Source organism: Cnephaeus nilssonii (genome assembly GCF_951640355.1).
Source record: "Cnephaeus nilssonii genome assembly, chromosome: 16".
Classification (NCBI taxonomy): domain Eukaryota; kingdom Metazoa; phylum Chordata; class Mammalia; order Chiroptera; family Vespertilionidae; genus Cnephaeus; species Cnephaeus nilssonii.
In genome coordinates, this window is record NC_137087.1 from 35,573,947 (window position 1) to 35,592,351 (window position 18,405).

Sequence of the window (18,405 nt, forward strand, 5' to 3'; positions counted from 1 at the left end):
CCAGGAGCCTGGCTCCATGGTGCTTAGGATGGTGTTGTTTTTCTAAATCCTTCTTCTCATCCTCCTGGATAGAACCTGCAAACAACCAAATGCCCTTACCTGCCACCCAGCTCAATATTCAACAGGCTGCCCAGAGAGCCAGTCAGCAGCTGAAAAATGGATACTGAGCAAGGGAAGGTATAGGGCTAGACCTATGGGGCAAACCTGTGCCATATGTCCACTGACTCTGCCCAAGAACTAGAGTGACAGGGACTGGATTAGGGATTAGACGCAGGGGTCCTCAGACTTTTTAAACAGGGGGCCAGTTCTCTGTCCCTCAGACCGTTGGAGGGCCGGACTATAGTTTAAAAAAAACTATGAACAAATTTCTATGCACACTGTACCTATCTTATTTTGAAGTAAAAAAACAAAACGGCAAAAACACCCGCATGTGGCCCATAGGCCGTAGTTGGAGGACACCTGGATTAGAGCCTCCTTTCACCAAGGACCTGGTGGTGGCCCTTTGTTACAGGATAAAGCCCAACACATTGGCTAAGCCATCAAAACCTTCCCAAACTGGGCCAACCTCACTTCTCTCCTTCACATATTAATGAAAACTTCTTGTTCACTCTTCTGGGACCACCCATCCCCTACCAATGCCACCCTGTATTTCTTGTGCCTCTGAATCTTTGCTTGAATAACCTTGTTTTCATGTCTTCTGTCAAAATCACACCTATCTTTAAGACCAAACTAAAAAAAATATCACACTTCCCTCCCCAATACCCACCTGCCCCATCTCATTGAAGCAATTCAGAATTTCCCTCTTCTATTTACAATGGTCTCATATGCTCCATTTTGAGTCCATGTCTCTCTATGTTATGGCTCTTGGAGTAGATATAATATTCACTCATAAAAATATAATTTATTTGAAGTCAGGGACTGGGCTGCTTTTATCTATGTCCCCAACCTTCGTGTCAACATTCAACATACATATGTCTACTAAGAGCTACTTATTTTGTAGGGTTAGCATGACTTAGCTTCCTCTGAGCTAATTGGTTGGCAGGTACAGGTGATTTTCCTTATTCTTCTAAGCTTTCTAAATACGAAATAGTGTGTACATGCCTAAGAATGGCATTCAAGATCCTCTACCATCTGGGATCAATATACCTTTGAGCACATGGAGAAGGGGTGTAAACTGTCCAAGTTTTCTTTGAAGAACAGCTGGGTCGAAATCACGGGTACTCACACTCGGCACAGCCCACATTGTGTGCTGGATAATTCTTTATTGTGGATGCCTGTCTTGTGCATTGCAGGATGTTCAGTGGCATTCCTGTTTCTCCCCACCAGATTCAGAAGCACCCTTCTTACTGCTCTTCCCACCCCGAGATTGTGATAAACAAAAGCATCTCCAGATGTTGTTAAGTGAGGGGCTGGGGGCAAAATCACTCCTGGCTGAGAACCACTGATCTAGAAGTTTCCAGTGTTTCGTTCTGAGTCTTGCAATAAAGGGACCATGTCTTCCTCTCTGACATCTCAGGTGGTATCTCCCTCATCTGGAACCCACAACAGATAAGTGTAGGCAGGGTTAGGCAAAAGCTTGAGCAGGAATAGGCAATGCTCCGTAATGTTCTGTGGTTCGCTGGTGCAGTCAGGAACAGATGGTGACCCAAGTGACCTGGGGTAAACCAAAGAAAGCCAGACAGGTAGTTAGATGAGTGCTTTGCAAAGTCTTGTTCATGAACCACATCTTTTGGAGAGAAGGCGAAAGATTTCTCGACTATTCTCTGTGCCTACTATATTGAAATTTAGATTTTTAACAACTCCCAAGGAGATTCTTAGGCATCCAAGTGTTTGAAAACCACTGTAGTGCTTATTTATTTATTTATTCATTTGGAAATCATTAATTTTAAATAATCCGGGACAGTGTATTAATAGCACACACAAAAACTGGAATTCAGCCTTGATATAACAAAAAGTGCTATCTATACCTTAACTTTGTTTCCTCTTTTTCTTTTTTAACTTAACTGCCCCCTATGCACTAACACAATCCATATGTTCATTGGAAAAACAAACCCCCACAAGAATATGAGACTGGTCAGGCACACTTGAATGAATCTATCCAACCCTGAGACCTGGTGGGTGCTGGATCCAAATTCCCTCTTCAGCATGATGTGGGAACCCAGTACACTCACCACTCCCTTCTTGAATCAGCTTGGTCTGTGCTGCTGCTTTTTTCCTGACCCAGGAGGAGATATAGATATATATATTTTGTGTGTGACTTAGAAGGAAAAGTAAAAAGAAAAGCTAGCTGAGATAAGATGCTCTTTGGCAAAAGAATAGGATACCGTGCATTGTAATTGGTTCGAAGTTAGGTATCTGATTTGCATCTGTGTACTTACAAGCAGACCCTAAAATTCTTAACCCACAATTCCTCAGTTGTAGTGCAGCTAAAGTCACAAGCTGCACACCTAGTGAATGGATAGCTAGTAACTACTTTCTGTTCTGAGAATATAGTCTTTTCTTCCTTTGCTACCTTCCATTGCCTGGCAATGGTGCTAGGAACACTGTAGGACATCTGTAACTCCTTGCTGATTGGAATTCAGGGCTGCACAACCCTGTAGGATCTCTAGGTTGGTGCAAAAAGGCATCTGGATATTGACCTATGCACTAAGCTACATGGATGGTGTTCTTATAGCCCATAAGAGACTGGGAGCAGAAGAGACCCAGATACTGACTGCATGGACCCCTAGAAAGAGCTCATTCAGTGTCCTTGCTTCTTGGAAATTGAAATAATTGACACCTTGGAACTTGCCTGGATAAGAGAGAAGACAGAAAATGATGCCAGGGGGAATCTCTACTGAAAAGACAGAGCAATCCAGGTTTCCATTGGAACCGTGTCTCCCAGTTCAAAAACAACCCCACCGTCAGAACTGCTGAGCCAACACAATGAAATGTAAATACAGCTATATCAGTAACGTGATACCACTAGAGGCCTACCCGGACTTTCTGCCATAAAACCTGGCCCCAGTTCTTTGAGATTTATGTTTCTAGGGGCTTTCCTTTTTTGTTTTATTAGCATGCTCGCTCCTATTTGTCAAGCAGTTAGGCTGGTGTCTTCGCGTTTGTAGATTACAGGGCTGGAGATAAAACACCAAATGGGGACTCTGAGACCTCAAAGCAGAGGCGTGCATTTTCCACAGATATTTGCCAGAAGCTTAGGGATGGTTGAAACTTGAGACTACAGGGATCTCTCTTTTTAGCCAGGCTTGCCTAATATTCTGGCATCCTACAATTTTTGTGTACTTTTTAAGGAAAAGGAAAAGGAAAGTGGGAGGGTGGGAGGGTTTGTCTTTCATTATCTCCATTGGAGAAATAAGGAAATGTGGTGTTTTATTCATAGGCAAAGTTCTTCCGGCAAATGTTTTGAAAGTTAGTGGGATTTTATAGATCCTCTCTACCCACTCCACCCAGTCTATGTTAGCCACTCCCACCCCAAATCAGAAAATGTCCTTGGTAGATGGAATTATTGGCCTCAATTCCTTATCCACACCTTTTGCCAGGTGACTTCGCAGCCTCACCCACAAAAGGCAAAGAAAACGTCCCCATTGGTTTGAGGCTTGCTTTGGCCAATGAAGTGTGAGGGGCAGTGGCCCTAAGAGGCATCACTACTCCCATCTCTATGAAGAGAGATTTTCCCATGTAGCCTGGGGCCTAGATGAATGCCTAGGGAACCTCAGCATGGAGCCAAGTGCAGCCAGATCTATATCTTGATGCAGAGCCACCTGGCTGAGCCCATCCTTGATGAGCAATGCCCAGATGGCCTACAGACGTGTGAGCAAGTATAAACAATTATTGTTTTAATCTACTGGATTTTGGACTGAATTACTTGTTATACAGTAATAAGGTATAGCCAACTGATATGATGTCCCGAATCCCTTTATTTTTCCAATTCATATATTAATTATCAGCTCAATATGTTTTGAGACAAACGGATAATTTTTCTAGCCTCTTCCAAATGCTGCAAGTAGAGACTAGCTCCTCTTTCCAATTAATAATGACTCTGGGGAAGGGACTACATCTTCCAGTCCTTTGTGTCCACAGCCCTGAGCTCCTGCGTGAAACAGTCCAGCCCGGGAGGAAAGTACATGATTTTGGGATTCAAATAGTCTTGGAACAAGTCAAACTCTTGCCACTTAATAACTGAAATTTTGGCAAGGCCATTTAACTTCTCCAAACCTCAGTTTCCCCATATGCTGAGGTTGTTGGGAGATAGTTAGTAGAGATAAGTTATATAAAGTGCTCAGCACATAGTAAGTGTTAAATAAATGGCAGCTGTTATTATGTTTGTGGCATAAATCAATAAATGCTGTTTTCTGTCAGTATTGGGGACTGGTCTCCCTCGAGAGGCTCCTACCTCTTTCCTTCTGCCAAATATGGCGCCTTCCCTGGGTCCTTTCTGGCGCCCTTCTGTCTAGGTCTGACACTGCAGGTTAACACATGTCTTCCTTCACTAGTCCCTACTCAGTAAACTCCGTTCATAGTGGTTGTCAAGCTGTAGACCTGCCTGTCCTGGTCAGGTGGTGCTCTATACTCTTAACAACAATAGCAGCAACTACAATAATAATAGACATTATTGAGTGCTTACTGGGTTCAAATAGTTTACATGATGATGATGATCTCATTGAATCTTTAAAGAAATTCTGTGCTATGGACTGAAATGTGTTCTCCCCCAGCACCATTCATAGGTTGACACCCTAACCTCCAACGTGACTGTATTTGGAGATAGGGCCTTGAGGTAATTAAGGTTAAATTAGATCATAAAGGCAGGGTCCTAATCTGATAGGACTGGTGTCCTTATAGAAATAGGGGAGACCCAAGAAAGCCCTTCCCACACCCCTCTTTGTGTTCACATAGAGGAAAGGCCAGGTAAAGACACGAGAAGGTGACTGTCTGTTGAGGATCCAGGGAGGGAGGCCTCATTAGAAACCAGCCTTGCTAGCACCTTGATCTCAAGCTTCCAGCCTCCGGAACCATGAGAAAATAAGTTTCTGTTGTTTAAGCCACTCAGTCTATGGTGTTTTGTTATGGCAGCTGGAGCTGACGAAAACTGCCTGCATAGTTGATATTATCACCTTCAACATTTAGTGAAACAGAGGTTCAGAGGATGAAGTAACTTCCCCCTTGTCCCACCTCCAGCAAATGCTAGAGCCAGCACTCCCACCTCTGCAGCCCTACTCCAGAGCCCGTGCATGGATTCATTCTGGGTCTGAGATTGCATGTTAGCACATGTCTTCCTTCGCTCGCCCCTACTCGGTAAACTCCTTTCAGAGTGGGTGTCAAGCTGTAGACACCTGTTGAATTACTTGTTCTGCTGCTGTTGTCATGATCAGCTCTGGACCACCTCAGTACTGCAGGAGGCTTGCAGGCCTGAGACAGAGTGCCTGCAGCCACCAACATGAGAAGGTGGGATGCTAAGAGGACTGAGGTGGGCCCTCAGCTCAGGTTCCACAGGTGGGAGAAGCAAGAATGTGATCTACAAAGAGGGCTTCTTTTGGTCACAGAAAAACTTCAGACAGCAGCCCAACACTATAGAAGGGAAGCCACCTAGAAAAAAAGACTCCCCCTCCCTCCAAAAATTGTTTTGATTTTTTAGGTAGTAATAAATACTTTATAGTATAAATAATTCCATTCAATGCATATTTTATCAAGTTACTGCCTGGCGTTCAGAAAAGTAGCTGGTTATATAATATTTATAAATATTAATAAACCAACAGTGAAGTCATTTTGAAAACCCTCTCAGTTTATCTCCCCTCAGTGAGAAGTCAGCGTCTCTGTCTGTACTCATTTCACCCTTTTGGCCCAAAGGAGGCTCAAGGGCAGATGACATCTAGGAAAGGAAGAAGAAATGACACGGGGAAATCTCTGTCACCAGGAAAGTCTGGGAAAGGCTGCTGTTTCACCCCAGGGAGAGACAGGCGGAACAAGGTGGTGAGGTACCCATGTGCCCACCTTCCTACTACCTCCAATCTCAGAGTAAAACTCCAGGCTAATGGAAGAGGGAGGCAATGCTGTGTGGTAGAAACATCCCCATAGGTTTAAGGAGACCTGAGAATCTTGAATCTAGTGGCCTGCTTTTCTCATTGTGGCCTGGGGGTGCTGGGAGCCTCTAGGACAGATTTTCTCACCTTTGGCACTGTAGACATTTTGGGTAAGCTAATTTTTTTTTTTTTGTCTTGAGGGGCTGTGCCATGCACTGGAAGATGTTTAGCCTCTACTTACTAGAGGCCTCAGTATCTCCCCAGTTGTGACCATCAAAAATGTCTCCAGATGTTGCCAATGTCTCCTGGAGGTAAAATTGTGCCCCCCCCCCCCCGAAAGGAACCACTGTCCTTGGAGATGCTCAACATTTGGCTCCATGTTGGAGTGACAGTGATAGAGCGGTTCAGGTTGGGAAGAGGTCATGGGTAGATGAGCCTGAGGCAGGGCTCCTGGCTCCCTAGGGCTTGTATGTGGTGAGCAGGAAATCCAAAAATTCCAGTTTTCCCTGATGACAGGACTCAGAGGTGCCGGAGGCCAGTGACACTGCAGAGATCTGGAAGCAGATGGCTGGTTCTGTGGTTGTCAGCATAGGCAATGTCCCTCCAGGACAGGACACATCCCACTGCAAAGACAAGCAAGAACCGAAGAGATATGTTTAAAATCTTCCCTCCCCAACTACCCAGGAATACAATATCAGTAATGAATAACATTAAGAAACCACATTTCCTTTGCATATCTAAAGAGCAATGTGAGTATGTGTGAGTACATAATGTGGTAATAATAGTAATAATAACAGCACCAACATGTATCAAGAGCTTACTGTGTGTTGGCTGCTTAGCAGGGATCATCTCAATTAACCCTCAGAAGCAGCCTTAAGAGATAGATGTTTCTCTTGTGGTCTTTTCTTTACCTCTGAGAAAAGTGAGGTGTAGCTAAGCTCCGTTATTGGTCTAAAAGGTCATGGTGGGAAGTGATAGGCGTGGATGCAAACCCAGACGGGATGACTCCAAAGCCCAGGTGCCTCACTGCTCCACCATGCTGCCTCATTGCTGTAGCACTTTGTGTCTACATAACCAAGTTCACCCATTTATTCCTTTTACCAGACATGTAAAACAAATGGTGGCATTGCATTTCTTTTCCATAGCAATGCTTCAAGAAAGCATTTCTAGCATTTAGTTCCTATTGAGCAATACTTTCTTTCTCTTGGGAGCTCAAATACTCTCAAAACCGAGAGGGAACTAAAGGGAGCATTTGTTGTAGTAGATTATTCATGGTAAAGAATTTGCTGCACCCAGGACAACAAAGATCTGTTTGTGTGTGTGGACTACCAGGGTGGCATCTGTGCCACACTGAGAGCAGAAGCAGAGCACTAAGCAATGAGCTTGGCCCTTGGCCCCATGAAGTGGCCCTGTCACAAGGCTTTGTAGTTAGAGTTAGTGGGTACTTAGCAACCCCCATGCCATTCTTTCTGAAAGAGCCAGGGACTGAGTATTATCAAAGATAAAAGTCAATTACATTAAAATGAGTCTTTTTTTTTTTCTTGTTTGTTTTTTAACAGCAATCAGTTATTATTTAATCACTAGAGGCCCGGTGCATGAATTCGTGCACCAGTGGGGTCCCTCGGTCTGGCCTGCGGGATCAGGCTGAAACTGGCTCTCCGACATCCCCCGAGGGGTCCCAGATTGTGAGAGGGTGCAAGGCTGAGGGACCCCACCAGTGCATGATCGGAGCGGGGGAGGGATGCTGGAGGTTGGCCAGCCGGGGAAGGACTGCGGGAGGGCTCCAGGGTGTGTCCAGCCCGTCTCGCTCAGTCCCAATTGTCCAGACCCCAGCAGCAAGCTAACCTACTGGTCAGAGTGTCTGCCCCCTGGTGGTCAGTGCACGTCATAGCGAGCGGTTGAGCAGTCTTACCGTATCATTAGCATATTATGCTTTGATTGGCTGAACGGCTGACCAGCCGACCAGACACTTAGCATATTAGGCTTTTATTATATAGGGTAGCTTTTTTGGTCTGTAAACAATGTCTTCATGAACCTGACCATCCTCTGCAATCAGCTTCTTATCTGGGTAGAAAGAGGCCATAGAACAATCATTGAATATCCCAAATAGCCTTCTTGTTTAAGAAGGCTAAGTCTTTAGAGTTTTGTGAAAGAACAAACATTTTTTTGAGTCATTGCCTTTGGGTAGACTTCATCATGTTGGGAAATTAATTTCTATTAAATGCTGACGGTGGCTGATAGAAGATAGCTTGACATTTTCTGATACTCCTCCCATCGAGGGTTCTGGTTCTTCACTTGAATCTGGGTTGGCCTGTGATGTTTTGACCTGTAGAATATAGTGAAAGTGATGCTACAGTAGCTCTGGGCTTGCCTTCAAGAGGACCAGCAGCTTCTGACTTGGTCTATGGGGACACTAAGGCTTCAGGTGAGAAGTATGACCAACCTGAGGTTGCCATGCCATCCTGAAAAGCATGAGCCACATGGAGGGGCCCTGGAGGATGAGTTGCTAAGTAAAAACAGTATGTCAGAGGGGTCGGGGGGAGGGAGAGAGAGAGAGAGAGAGAGAGAGAGAGAGAGAGAGGAGAAAGAAAGGCACCAGAGCATCAGATAGGTGATGGGTCCTCCCGCCTCAGCTGGAAACAGAGGTCACTTATCCAGCTGAGCTCTTCCTAAATTCTTGACCTACAAAATCATGAGCAGAATTAAATGGTTCCTTTAAGCCCCTAAATTTTGGAGAAGTTTGTAAAACAGTCATAGATAACCAACTTTTCAACTACTTAGCTAATCCTAAGAAATTCCTCAGGTTAGAGCTGGAGAGGGTAGAATCATCGGCTCCAATACTTTAATTTCACAGAAGAAACTGAATCCATAGATGTTAAAACAGCAGGACTCACAGCCACTTTGTCGAAGAGCAAATAGTTAACTTTTGTTCTAATAGCTTTGTGACAGCTTTCCCAGAGAAGAATATTTCTTGGTCTTCAAATGTCCTATGAGGATTTTTACTGCTGCCGCTAAGTTCATAATCGTCCTCACCCCCTTGCCCCACCCAGTGCCTGCATTCCATGGCAGGGGCTGGTCTGCTCCCGGGACCCAAGAGCCTTCCTTTGTCCCTCCTTCGTCTCATCCATGAGCAGAGTTGATCCAACTTCAAATGCAGACTAGACACAAAAGACATTGTGATTCATGTTGCCAAGTTTCCTTCCTTCAGAACAGGCTCCATTGGAAGCTATTAAAGGGCAAATCCCAGGACAGCAGGATTAGGGCAGGCTCCCGTGTTATCTGCCTCTGGGCCGGGTCCCTCTGGTTTGCCTCACACTTGTGCACAGCTGCTCACGCACAGCAAACCATCGCCCTGGGTTCCCCATGGCATGCAAGGCTGAGTTTCTGTGGCCATGTGCTCTATGCAGAAGTTGACCACATAGCTTTTAAGTTAACAGGGAAGAGACAACACACAGAAGCCCTAGTTCAGCTGACTTTCCTGTGTTGCAACTGCTCTTGGTAGCAAAACCCCTGGAGAGAAAATCTTTCTGGTATTCATTGTCATTGTCTAGCTGAGGTTCAGAATAAAGCTGTCTCCCCTACATTTGCCCCAGCCCCACTCAATGAAAAAGCACTTTAGCTTTCAGACACTAAATAGTTTCCAAAAATGAAAAAAAAAAAAAAAAGAGAGAATTTACCTGAGCCAATGATGGTAATCTTATGCTTAGTGAGAAAATTGGGGGAAATAGTTAAAAGTTATTCCCAAATGAATATGAGGGCAGAAAAAATTATGAAGATAAAAACATCAAGCTTAGACTAGCATTTTTCAGAGTGGTTCAAGGACCATTTGCATCGGATTGCATGGGATGCTTGTTAAAAGTAAAGATTCCATACTATGGGCTGTAAAAAGGAAGGAGCTCTTACCCTTTGCAACAACTTGGATAGACCTGGAGAGTATTGTGCTAAGCAAAATAAGCCAGTTAGAGAAAGACAAATATTGCATGATCTCGCTTATATGTGGAATCTAATGAACAAAATAAACTGACGAACAAAATAAGTCCAGAGGCATGGATGCATGGAACAGACTGACAGATCTCAGACGGGAGGTGCGTGGAAGGAATGGGAAGAGATTAACCAAAGAACGTATATGCATATATGCATAGCCTATGGACACAGACAATAGTGTGGTGAAGGCCTGAGGTGGGGCAGGGGCTAGGTGGAAGGGGAAAATGATGGGGCGGAGGGGGGGGGGCGGAGAGCGGAAATGGGAGACTTCTGTAATACTGTCAATAATAAATAAAATAAAAAAATTTTAAAAGTACAATAAAATGAAAATAAAGGTTCCAGATTTCCATCCTGGGCCTACTGAATCAGGTTCTCGGGGGCTGGAAATATACATTTTCAGCAGCTCTCCAGGTGGTTCTTATGCTCATTGAAGTTTGAGACTGGCTGCCTTAGATTTATTTTTACAAACAAATTTCACAAAACATTTTCTGGGAAGTCAATGTCAATTTCAGCTCTGACTTACTGCGCCCTTCCTAATGCCTGCATGTGCACGTGTGCTTATAAACACACACAGACAAACACACAGATGCATACTCATCACACTGTTTTATAAGCGTCTAATGGGAATGGGGGAGGGAGGGAGGCAGACTAATTTAAATCTTTATGTGTGGTTTTTAGACCTCAAGGACCCCCCCTCCCCCCACTTTGCCTCATCTTCTCCCGTAACATTTCTTTTATGCTTGAAACGTTTCCCCCTTCTGGTTTTCTGGCCACAAGGGAAATTCCCAGGTGCAAGAACATTCAGTCCTCAGCCTCAGGAAAGACTCTGATGTGGATCTTTGAAGATGGGGGAACTTAAATATTAAAGGATCCACCAGGTGCCAATAGAGTTGAGCAGGAGTCCCAAAGGGGAGTTTGTTTTCAACATAAATACTAATAATCTAGTAATTGTGAAGCGAATATTTATAGTGTGCGGCGGACTCTGATCTGCACCGGCCTTGCTCTCCTGTGGGATGTCAGGGTGGGGAGAGCAGGCAAATGTGGGAAAGCACTGACCTGGGGAGTCTCTGCTGAGCATGCATTTCCTCCTCCTTCATCCCTCTCAGTATTTGGTTCCAGGCTCATCCTCATTAACCCTTCAGGAGCAGAGCCTCCTGCACGTGGTCCGATAGCTGGAGAATACATGGTGGGCGGAAGTAGGTTCAATCACCAACCATCATTACCTAAAAGATAAATCATAAGTAAAGATACAAAATAATAACAATAATAACTATTATTATAAGAGGATGTAATACAAATAAATAATACAATAATAAATAATGATACAAGAATGTACTCTGTGTTTCCCATATTCACAGCTGTAACCCTACTTTGGCCAACCCCTATATTAAACTTAGAACAGATTGAAACTTATAAAAACACACCTGTTTTCCTTCCTTAGATGCCAAATAGCCAAACATTGCCTAAATGGTACCCATTCTTCAAGATTTAGCTCAAATGCCAAATTTTCCATGAAGCACTGACCATGTTACAAATATTCTTATTATACTCTCAGTTTTATACTAATTGATATTATGATACTAACTATAGGAATAGAGTGATATATAATAATACGCTGGTTTCAATATGCTAGTAGTTTCAGGCTATAGGTTAATATTTATAATTATGTTACTATTCTCCAGTTAAAATCATACTAGCTGATAATAATAACAGCTACAACAATAATGGCTAAGGTTTATTGAGCATGTGTCAGGCTTTATGTCCAGCTACAAGTATTATCTCACTTAATGCTTTCCACCATTCCGTAAAGCGAGGACTCTAGGTGCTTTCACTTTGTATGTGAGGGAATGAGGTTCCCCTCAGCCAGAAAATAGTAGGACAGTGACTTGAACCCAGAGCCCACTTCCTCCTCACTCCCTGGGTCCAGACCATGCTCTGCACTTTGGCTGGAGCACTTGGTCACCACCTGCCCCCTTTTTCCTTCCTTCCTTCCTTCCTTCCTTCCTTCCTTCCTTCCTTTCTTTCTTTCTTTCTTTCTTTCTTTCTTTCTTTCTTTCTTTCTTTCTTTCTTTCTTTCCTTTAAAATATGTTTCTACTGATTTCAGAGAGAGTAAGGGAGAGGGAGAGAGGGATAGAAACATCAATGATGAGAGAGAACCATTGATCAGTTGCCTCCTGCATGCCCTTCACTGGGGATTGAGCCCACAATCCAAGCATGTGCTCTGATCAGGAATTAAACTATGACCTCCTGGTTTATGGGTTGATGCTCAACCACTGAGCCACACCGGCCAGGCCACCTGCCTTTTCTTAAAGTGATTTCTGAGTTGCGGCTCCAGTAGGGCAGGCTGTGACTTATGTCTGAATGCCTAAGAACCCTTAGCCCTGCACCTTGAATATATAGATGGGCGCCGTTCAAACCCCTCCTTGAATTGGTTAAAGTTCCATACGTCCCACAGGGTCAGGCTTGCTGATGACGAGGGTAGCCCATCTTCTCCAGCATCCAGTTCCAGGATAAGTGCTGATTGCTTATTTCTAGTAATAGCAGAAGGTCATTTCTGCATGATTTCCACACCCGTTTCATCCAGCAAGGACCAAGGCAATTATTAATCAGATTTAAGATGAGTTCCATTACACTATACAGTAATAATAAGAACAGTGATCACTGAGCGCTTCCCACGTGCTGAGAACAATGCTAACCCTTTAACAAAATTAGTCTCACAATCCTATCACACTTCTTTGAGGTGGATGTCACTATTGCTTTTCTATAGATGAAAATTGAATAACTTGCCCAAAGTCACCCAGCTAGTCAGTCAGAGGGTTTGCATTTGAAATTTAATTTGACTCCGAAATTTAGTTGGACTGCAGATCTATGCTTTAATCACTTAATTACTCTTCTAATGAACCTCTTCTTCCCTACCTTCCCTCTTTCTTTCCTTCCAAAAATATTTATTGAAAGCTTCCTCTCCCCTCGGCCTGTGTCAGGTGGATAATGCAAAGGTGAGCAGGCAAGGCATGGCCCTTGCCCTAGCGGGGTCTTGGGGCAAGTCGGAGATGACATAAGCAATTAGGAAGCATGGTGGTGAGTGCTACCATAGAAGCTACAGCGCGGTGAGAGCAGGTGCAGAACAGCCGCAACTCCCGGTGCCTTGCTCAGCTCCTTGAAATGCAGAATCCCCACAGCAGCCCTCTGGTCTGCGGGTCAGTAGCCCCATGTGTGTGTGACGATGCTGAGTTTCAGAGAAGTCAGAACACTCGCTCAAGGCCACACAGACAGCAAGTGGCAGGACTGCTATTCAAACCCCGGTTTATAAAACCCATGGCTGTGCTTTCCTTACTAGACCAACCCCCTGGGCCTAATATAAACTAAAATGGACCGGCTGCCTTTCTCTGTGATGGGCAATGAGTTTTGTACTAAATAACATGGAATTAAGATTTCTCCTAACCCAACTATCATCCCTCCACACACTTCTTAGGGGGGAAAAAAAGTCTAAAATTCCTACTTTTTGATGATTCTCTCTGTGAGGGACAGGAGGAAACCCTTAAGATAAAAGATTCCCTGGAGTTTTTTTAAAGTTCTGCTCTAATGGAGTTTTCTAGGAAAGTTACACCTCAGTTCATGTTTGTTTGTTTGTTTATTTATTATTATTTTTGTTAATCCTCATCCAAGGATATTTTTCCAATGATTTTTAGGGAGAATGGAAGAGAGAGGGAAAGACAGAGAGAAACATCGATGTGAGAGAAACACATTGATTGGTTGCCTCCTGCTCAAGCCCTGACCAGGGCCTGGGCCGGGAAGAAGCCTGCAACCAAGGTACATGCCCTTGACCGGAATCGAACCCAGGACCCTTTGGTCCACAGGCGGACTCTCTATCCATTGAGCCAAACCAGCTAGGGCAGTTCATGTTTATTTAGATTTCAAATCCACCCTAGCGTGGACTGATAGCATAAATCAGTGACTTCATTTTGGGCTGAGGAACTGGTAAAGGACTAGTGAGCACTAAACACTGAAAGAAGTACAAAGAGGCCAAGGCACTTGATTGCTGGTGCAAAATGAAGGATGTGAAGTTCCACGGGGCACTCAAGCCTCAACAGCGGACTCAGTGGGAGTTTCAGGCATGTAACCCCTTGTTGGTCCTCTGAATTTCCTTTATCTTTTTGTAAAGTAACCACAATAGCAGGAAATGGCTTCAGAGGAAGGGTAAACTGTCCTGTTGCTTTGAGAATCCCAGATACAGCCAAGAAGAGGAGATAAAGGGGGTTCCAAAGCTATATTCTCCTTTAAGGGCAATGGAAAGCTTTCACTTCTCTGAAAATGCTTCTTACAGGAGTTCAGTACTGAAACCATCAACAGAGTGGAAGAGTCTCCAACGTCAAGTTTATGCTCGTTGATCCAGACCAGCATCTCGGCTGCAAGAACAGTTGTATGCGTTTATGGAGCACGGGGGCTCAATAGCTGCCCTTGCTCCTTTTGAGTTCCTGAAGTTTGATGCTGCCGTGGTTTCAGAGGGACCAGCAAAGCTTTCTCCCCGTAAAAGACTCTGCTCAACTCCCACTGCCCCTCGCCTGTGTGCTATCCATCCACCCAGGGACATCCTTAAGCCTCTGTGCTCCCAGGACACCTCACACATTCTGAACTGCACCCTGCATTTCATGGGGTCTGATTACATTTTTGAAAACTGTTCTTGTGAACAGTGTTTGGACACGAGACAACGAATTTCCTACATCACGCGTGGATTTCCAGAACAATGCCAGAGGGGCTAAGAACACTCGTTCTCTATTGACTACACAAAAATGTTTTTATCCTTTGCCCCAGGCCAGAATTTTGTCTCCTCTAGTATATTAAAAACACTATCTTGGAGAGTCCATGTTAAAGGAATAACATTTAATTAGTCCAGTGCTTTTGAAATCGTCTTTTGGAGGTCCGAGATAGCACTGGAGAACAAAGGGCCCCAAGTGGCACCGACCCTAATTACCTGAAAGCAAAACTTAAACAGAAAAACCTGCTTTCCCTCTGCCTCTTCCCCTGAACCCTATCCCCTCCACAATTCTCTCATTAGTTAAAGTTAAGCAATAGTTGGCTAATAGATTGTGATAGTGAATGTCATTTTTATCTGACCAGAACTCCAAGCAAGTTCAGACTCAGGAGAACTAAGATCATTTATTCTTTTTCTCAACACTCAATAAAAGTATTGACATCCCCATACTTTTTAAAAAAATCAATTGGCATTGATTTTCTGTGTAAATCATGGAAAAGAGGACCCTGAGTAAGACTTGTAACAGTTTCTTGCAAAACATGATGTGCTGTGAAAAGTTTAAGAAAGGGACTTGTTAGCCTTGTATGATACAAAATTAGGGATATGAGGGATCGTGCTATAAGTAAAGGTTAGAAACGGGTGACTCACAGGCAAGATCGAGCTCCAAGATGTATTTTGTTTGGCTGACACAGAACTTGCATAGAATTTAAAATTATTTCTGGCCCTTTAAAATGGGAAGGAAAGAAAATATCTTTATGATCTTGGGTTAGGCAAAATTTTTTTAGATAGAACACCAAAATCATGATCCATGGAAGAAAAGAAAAAACAAAAACAAAAACAAGATAAATGGGACTTTGGCAAAATTAAAAACCTATGTTTTTGATAGGCACTATTAGGTGAATGAAAGACAAAGTCATGGATTGAGAGAAAATATTTGAAAAATCGCATATCTGATAAAGGACATGTATAGAGATTACATAAAGAACTCTCAAACTCAACACTGAGGAAATAACTAACCCAATAAGAATGGACAGATTTGACCTAACCGGTTTGGCTCAGTGGATAGAGCGTTGGCCTGCGGACTGAAAAGTCCCAGGTTCGATGCCGGTCAAGGACATGTACTTTGGTTGCGGGCACATCCCCAATAGGAGGTGTGCAGGAGGCAGCTGATCGATGTTTCTCGTTCATCGATGTTTCTAACTCTCTATCCCTCTCCCTTCCTCTCTGTAAAAAATCAATAAAATATATTAAAAAAAATAATGGACAGATTTAAATAGAAGCTTCACCAAAGATTCCCTGCCTGGCCTCTGTAGGCATGAATGTTGTGATCCCTCGGCTTGCCACGCCTCTCGCAGGCATTTCAGCTTTCAAGTGTTCTCCTTGCTTCCTAGATTAAATTCCCTTGAGAGAAGCTTTTCAAGTGTAAGGCTGCTGTCAAAGATCACCGTGACAGAAGGGAATTAGGGAACACTTTTGACTTTCACCCACAACCTGAGACAATTGTTCCCTTGCCTGCTCAGGAGGCTGATTTCAGTTCTTCAACTTGAATAACACCCGTTAGCAGGATGCAGAGGAATGCTTTATTAAGAGAGAAGGAGAGTTGGTAAGCTTCTGGATTCTTTCACAGCTAAAATCACGGGGCTCAATAGTTGAATGGGACGTTCCCCAATGTGACACTTGAAGAGTCTCTCTCTTTACGCTGGGACTACGATGGCCTGCCTCTGTCCCTGACGCTGCTTCTAGTCTCCTTGCCCTGCCCCCCAGATTTTGGCATGGGAAATCCAGGAATCGATAATCGTGGTGATAATTACAAGCCTTTTAAGACACCCAGAATCAGGTTAGGACTTCCCTCCTTTTGAGATCTATGCCTTCTGTGTATGGCTCTCCTGCCTCATCAGACAGGGAGACCCTAGAATGGGGCCATCGTGTCTGCTCAGCCCAATACAGCCCAGAGCATGGCTCACAGCACAAGTGACTGAAAACTCCCTCTTGCCATCTCTCAATAGGGGGATTCTTTAACACTTCCTCAAGGAAGTCTTTGTTAAGCATCTGTCTCCATCTAAAATCTGCCTTCCTCAAGGGAGGGGTTTCACTGAGACTGGAGAACATCTTTAACTTTCTGTTTGCATCAAAAGATGTATAAATGCTGCCTATCTGTTGAAATTTATGCTATTTATATAAGTGCAGACTGTATAATTACACAAAGCTTTGAGACTGGAGATGAAAAGGGAATAACTAACTCAGCTTGAGTCAGTTTCTGGCCAGATCAAATTTAGAGGAAGATGCCACGATGATGATGATGATGATGATGATGATGATGATGATGATGATGATGATTTATTAGAATAACTCTTCTAGTCTCTTTGAGTTGAGTATCATTTGGTAAGCCTAGGCATGCATGAGTATATTCTCCATTCTATGTTCTTGGAGGGACAGAATGATAGTTTAACTAAAGTTCTAAAATAATGAGAATATATGTACAGAGTCAGATATTATAGCTTTAAATTAATGACAATGGTAGCCAAGCCATGCTTTCCAATAAAACTGTCAGGTGCCACTGTCTGAAATATATCTAGGACTCTTTTTTTTTTTTGCTAGCTTTTGTAAAACATGCATTCGATAATTTTGGATGTCCTTAAAAATATAATACATGGTTTTTTTTAAGAGATTGATTTTGGTGACTGCTCTGTGTTGAATAGTGATCACCCCCCATAGAATCTTTGCAGGCATAATTAGTTATGTTGAGATAAAGTAACACTGGATTATGGAGGGCCCTGCATCCTATCTATCTGGTGTCCTTATAAGGAGAAGACAAAAGACATAGGGACAGACATGCAGAGGAATGGCATGTGATGATGAAGGCAGATATTGGAGCGCTAAGTCTACAACCCAAGAAACTTCAGGGATAGCTCGGGACCACCAGAGCTAGGAAAAGTAATGAAAGGATCCTCCACTACAGCCTTTAGAGAGAGAGTATGGCCCTGCTGATACCTCACTTTTGAACTTCTAGCCTTCAGAACTGAGAGATAATACATTTCTGTTTTTTAAGCCACCCAACGTGTAGTATTTTCTGATGTCAGCCCTACGAGAATAATACAGGGACTAAGTTGTTTGTCTGCAGGAGTGATCAAGCTGAGTAATTCTGCTGTTCGTCAAAATATTCTATGATTACCTAACAAGATTGGTTTTATCCTATTCATCTAAAACTGAACTTAAAGGACATGATAAGTAATGGCTGCCTCTTAAGACTGGTACTTTTTAGCATTATCTCAGTAAGCCTCAGGGGGAAAAAAATGGTGTGGTATCTTATCTCCATTTTACAAGAGAATCTAAGGAGTTGGTAGGTTAGGAAACTTGCCTATGGCCATGCAGCTGGTAAAGGTCAGAATTCAAAGTTCATGCTTCTTCCACTACACCACACTGCCCCTCCGAGTCTAAAGATACCTTTGAAAAATGTCTGAGCAGCAGATACGTCTCTGAACTCATACCATGCCCCATGGTGATAGGCTTGCAGGACAGCTCTCTTGAATAGTAAGTCCTGGTATTTGCGTTTAAAAAATTTCCTGTTATTACTTTACAGCCATACCTTATCTATATTATGTAGGAGTCTTTGCCTGCCTAACTTATGTTATCACTCCCTGGGGAGGGAC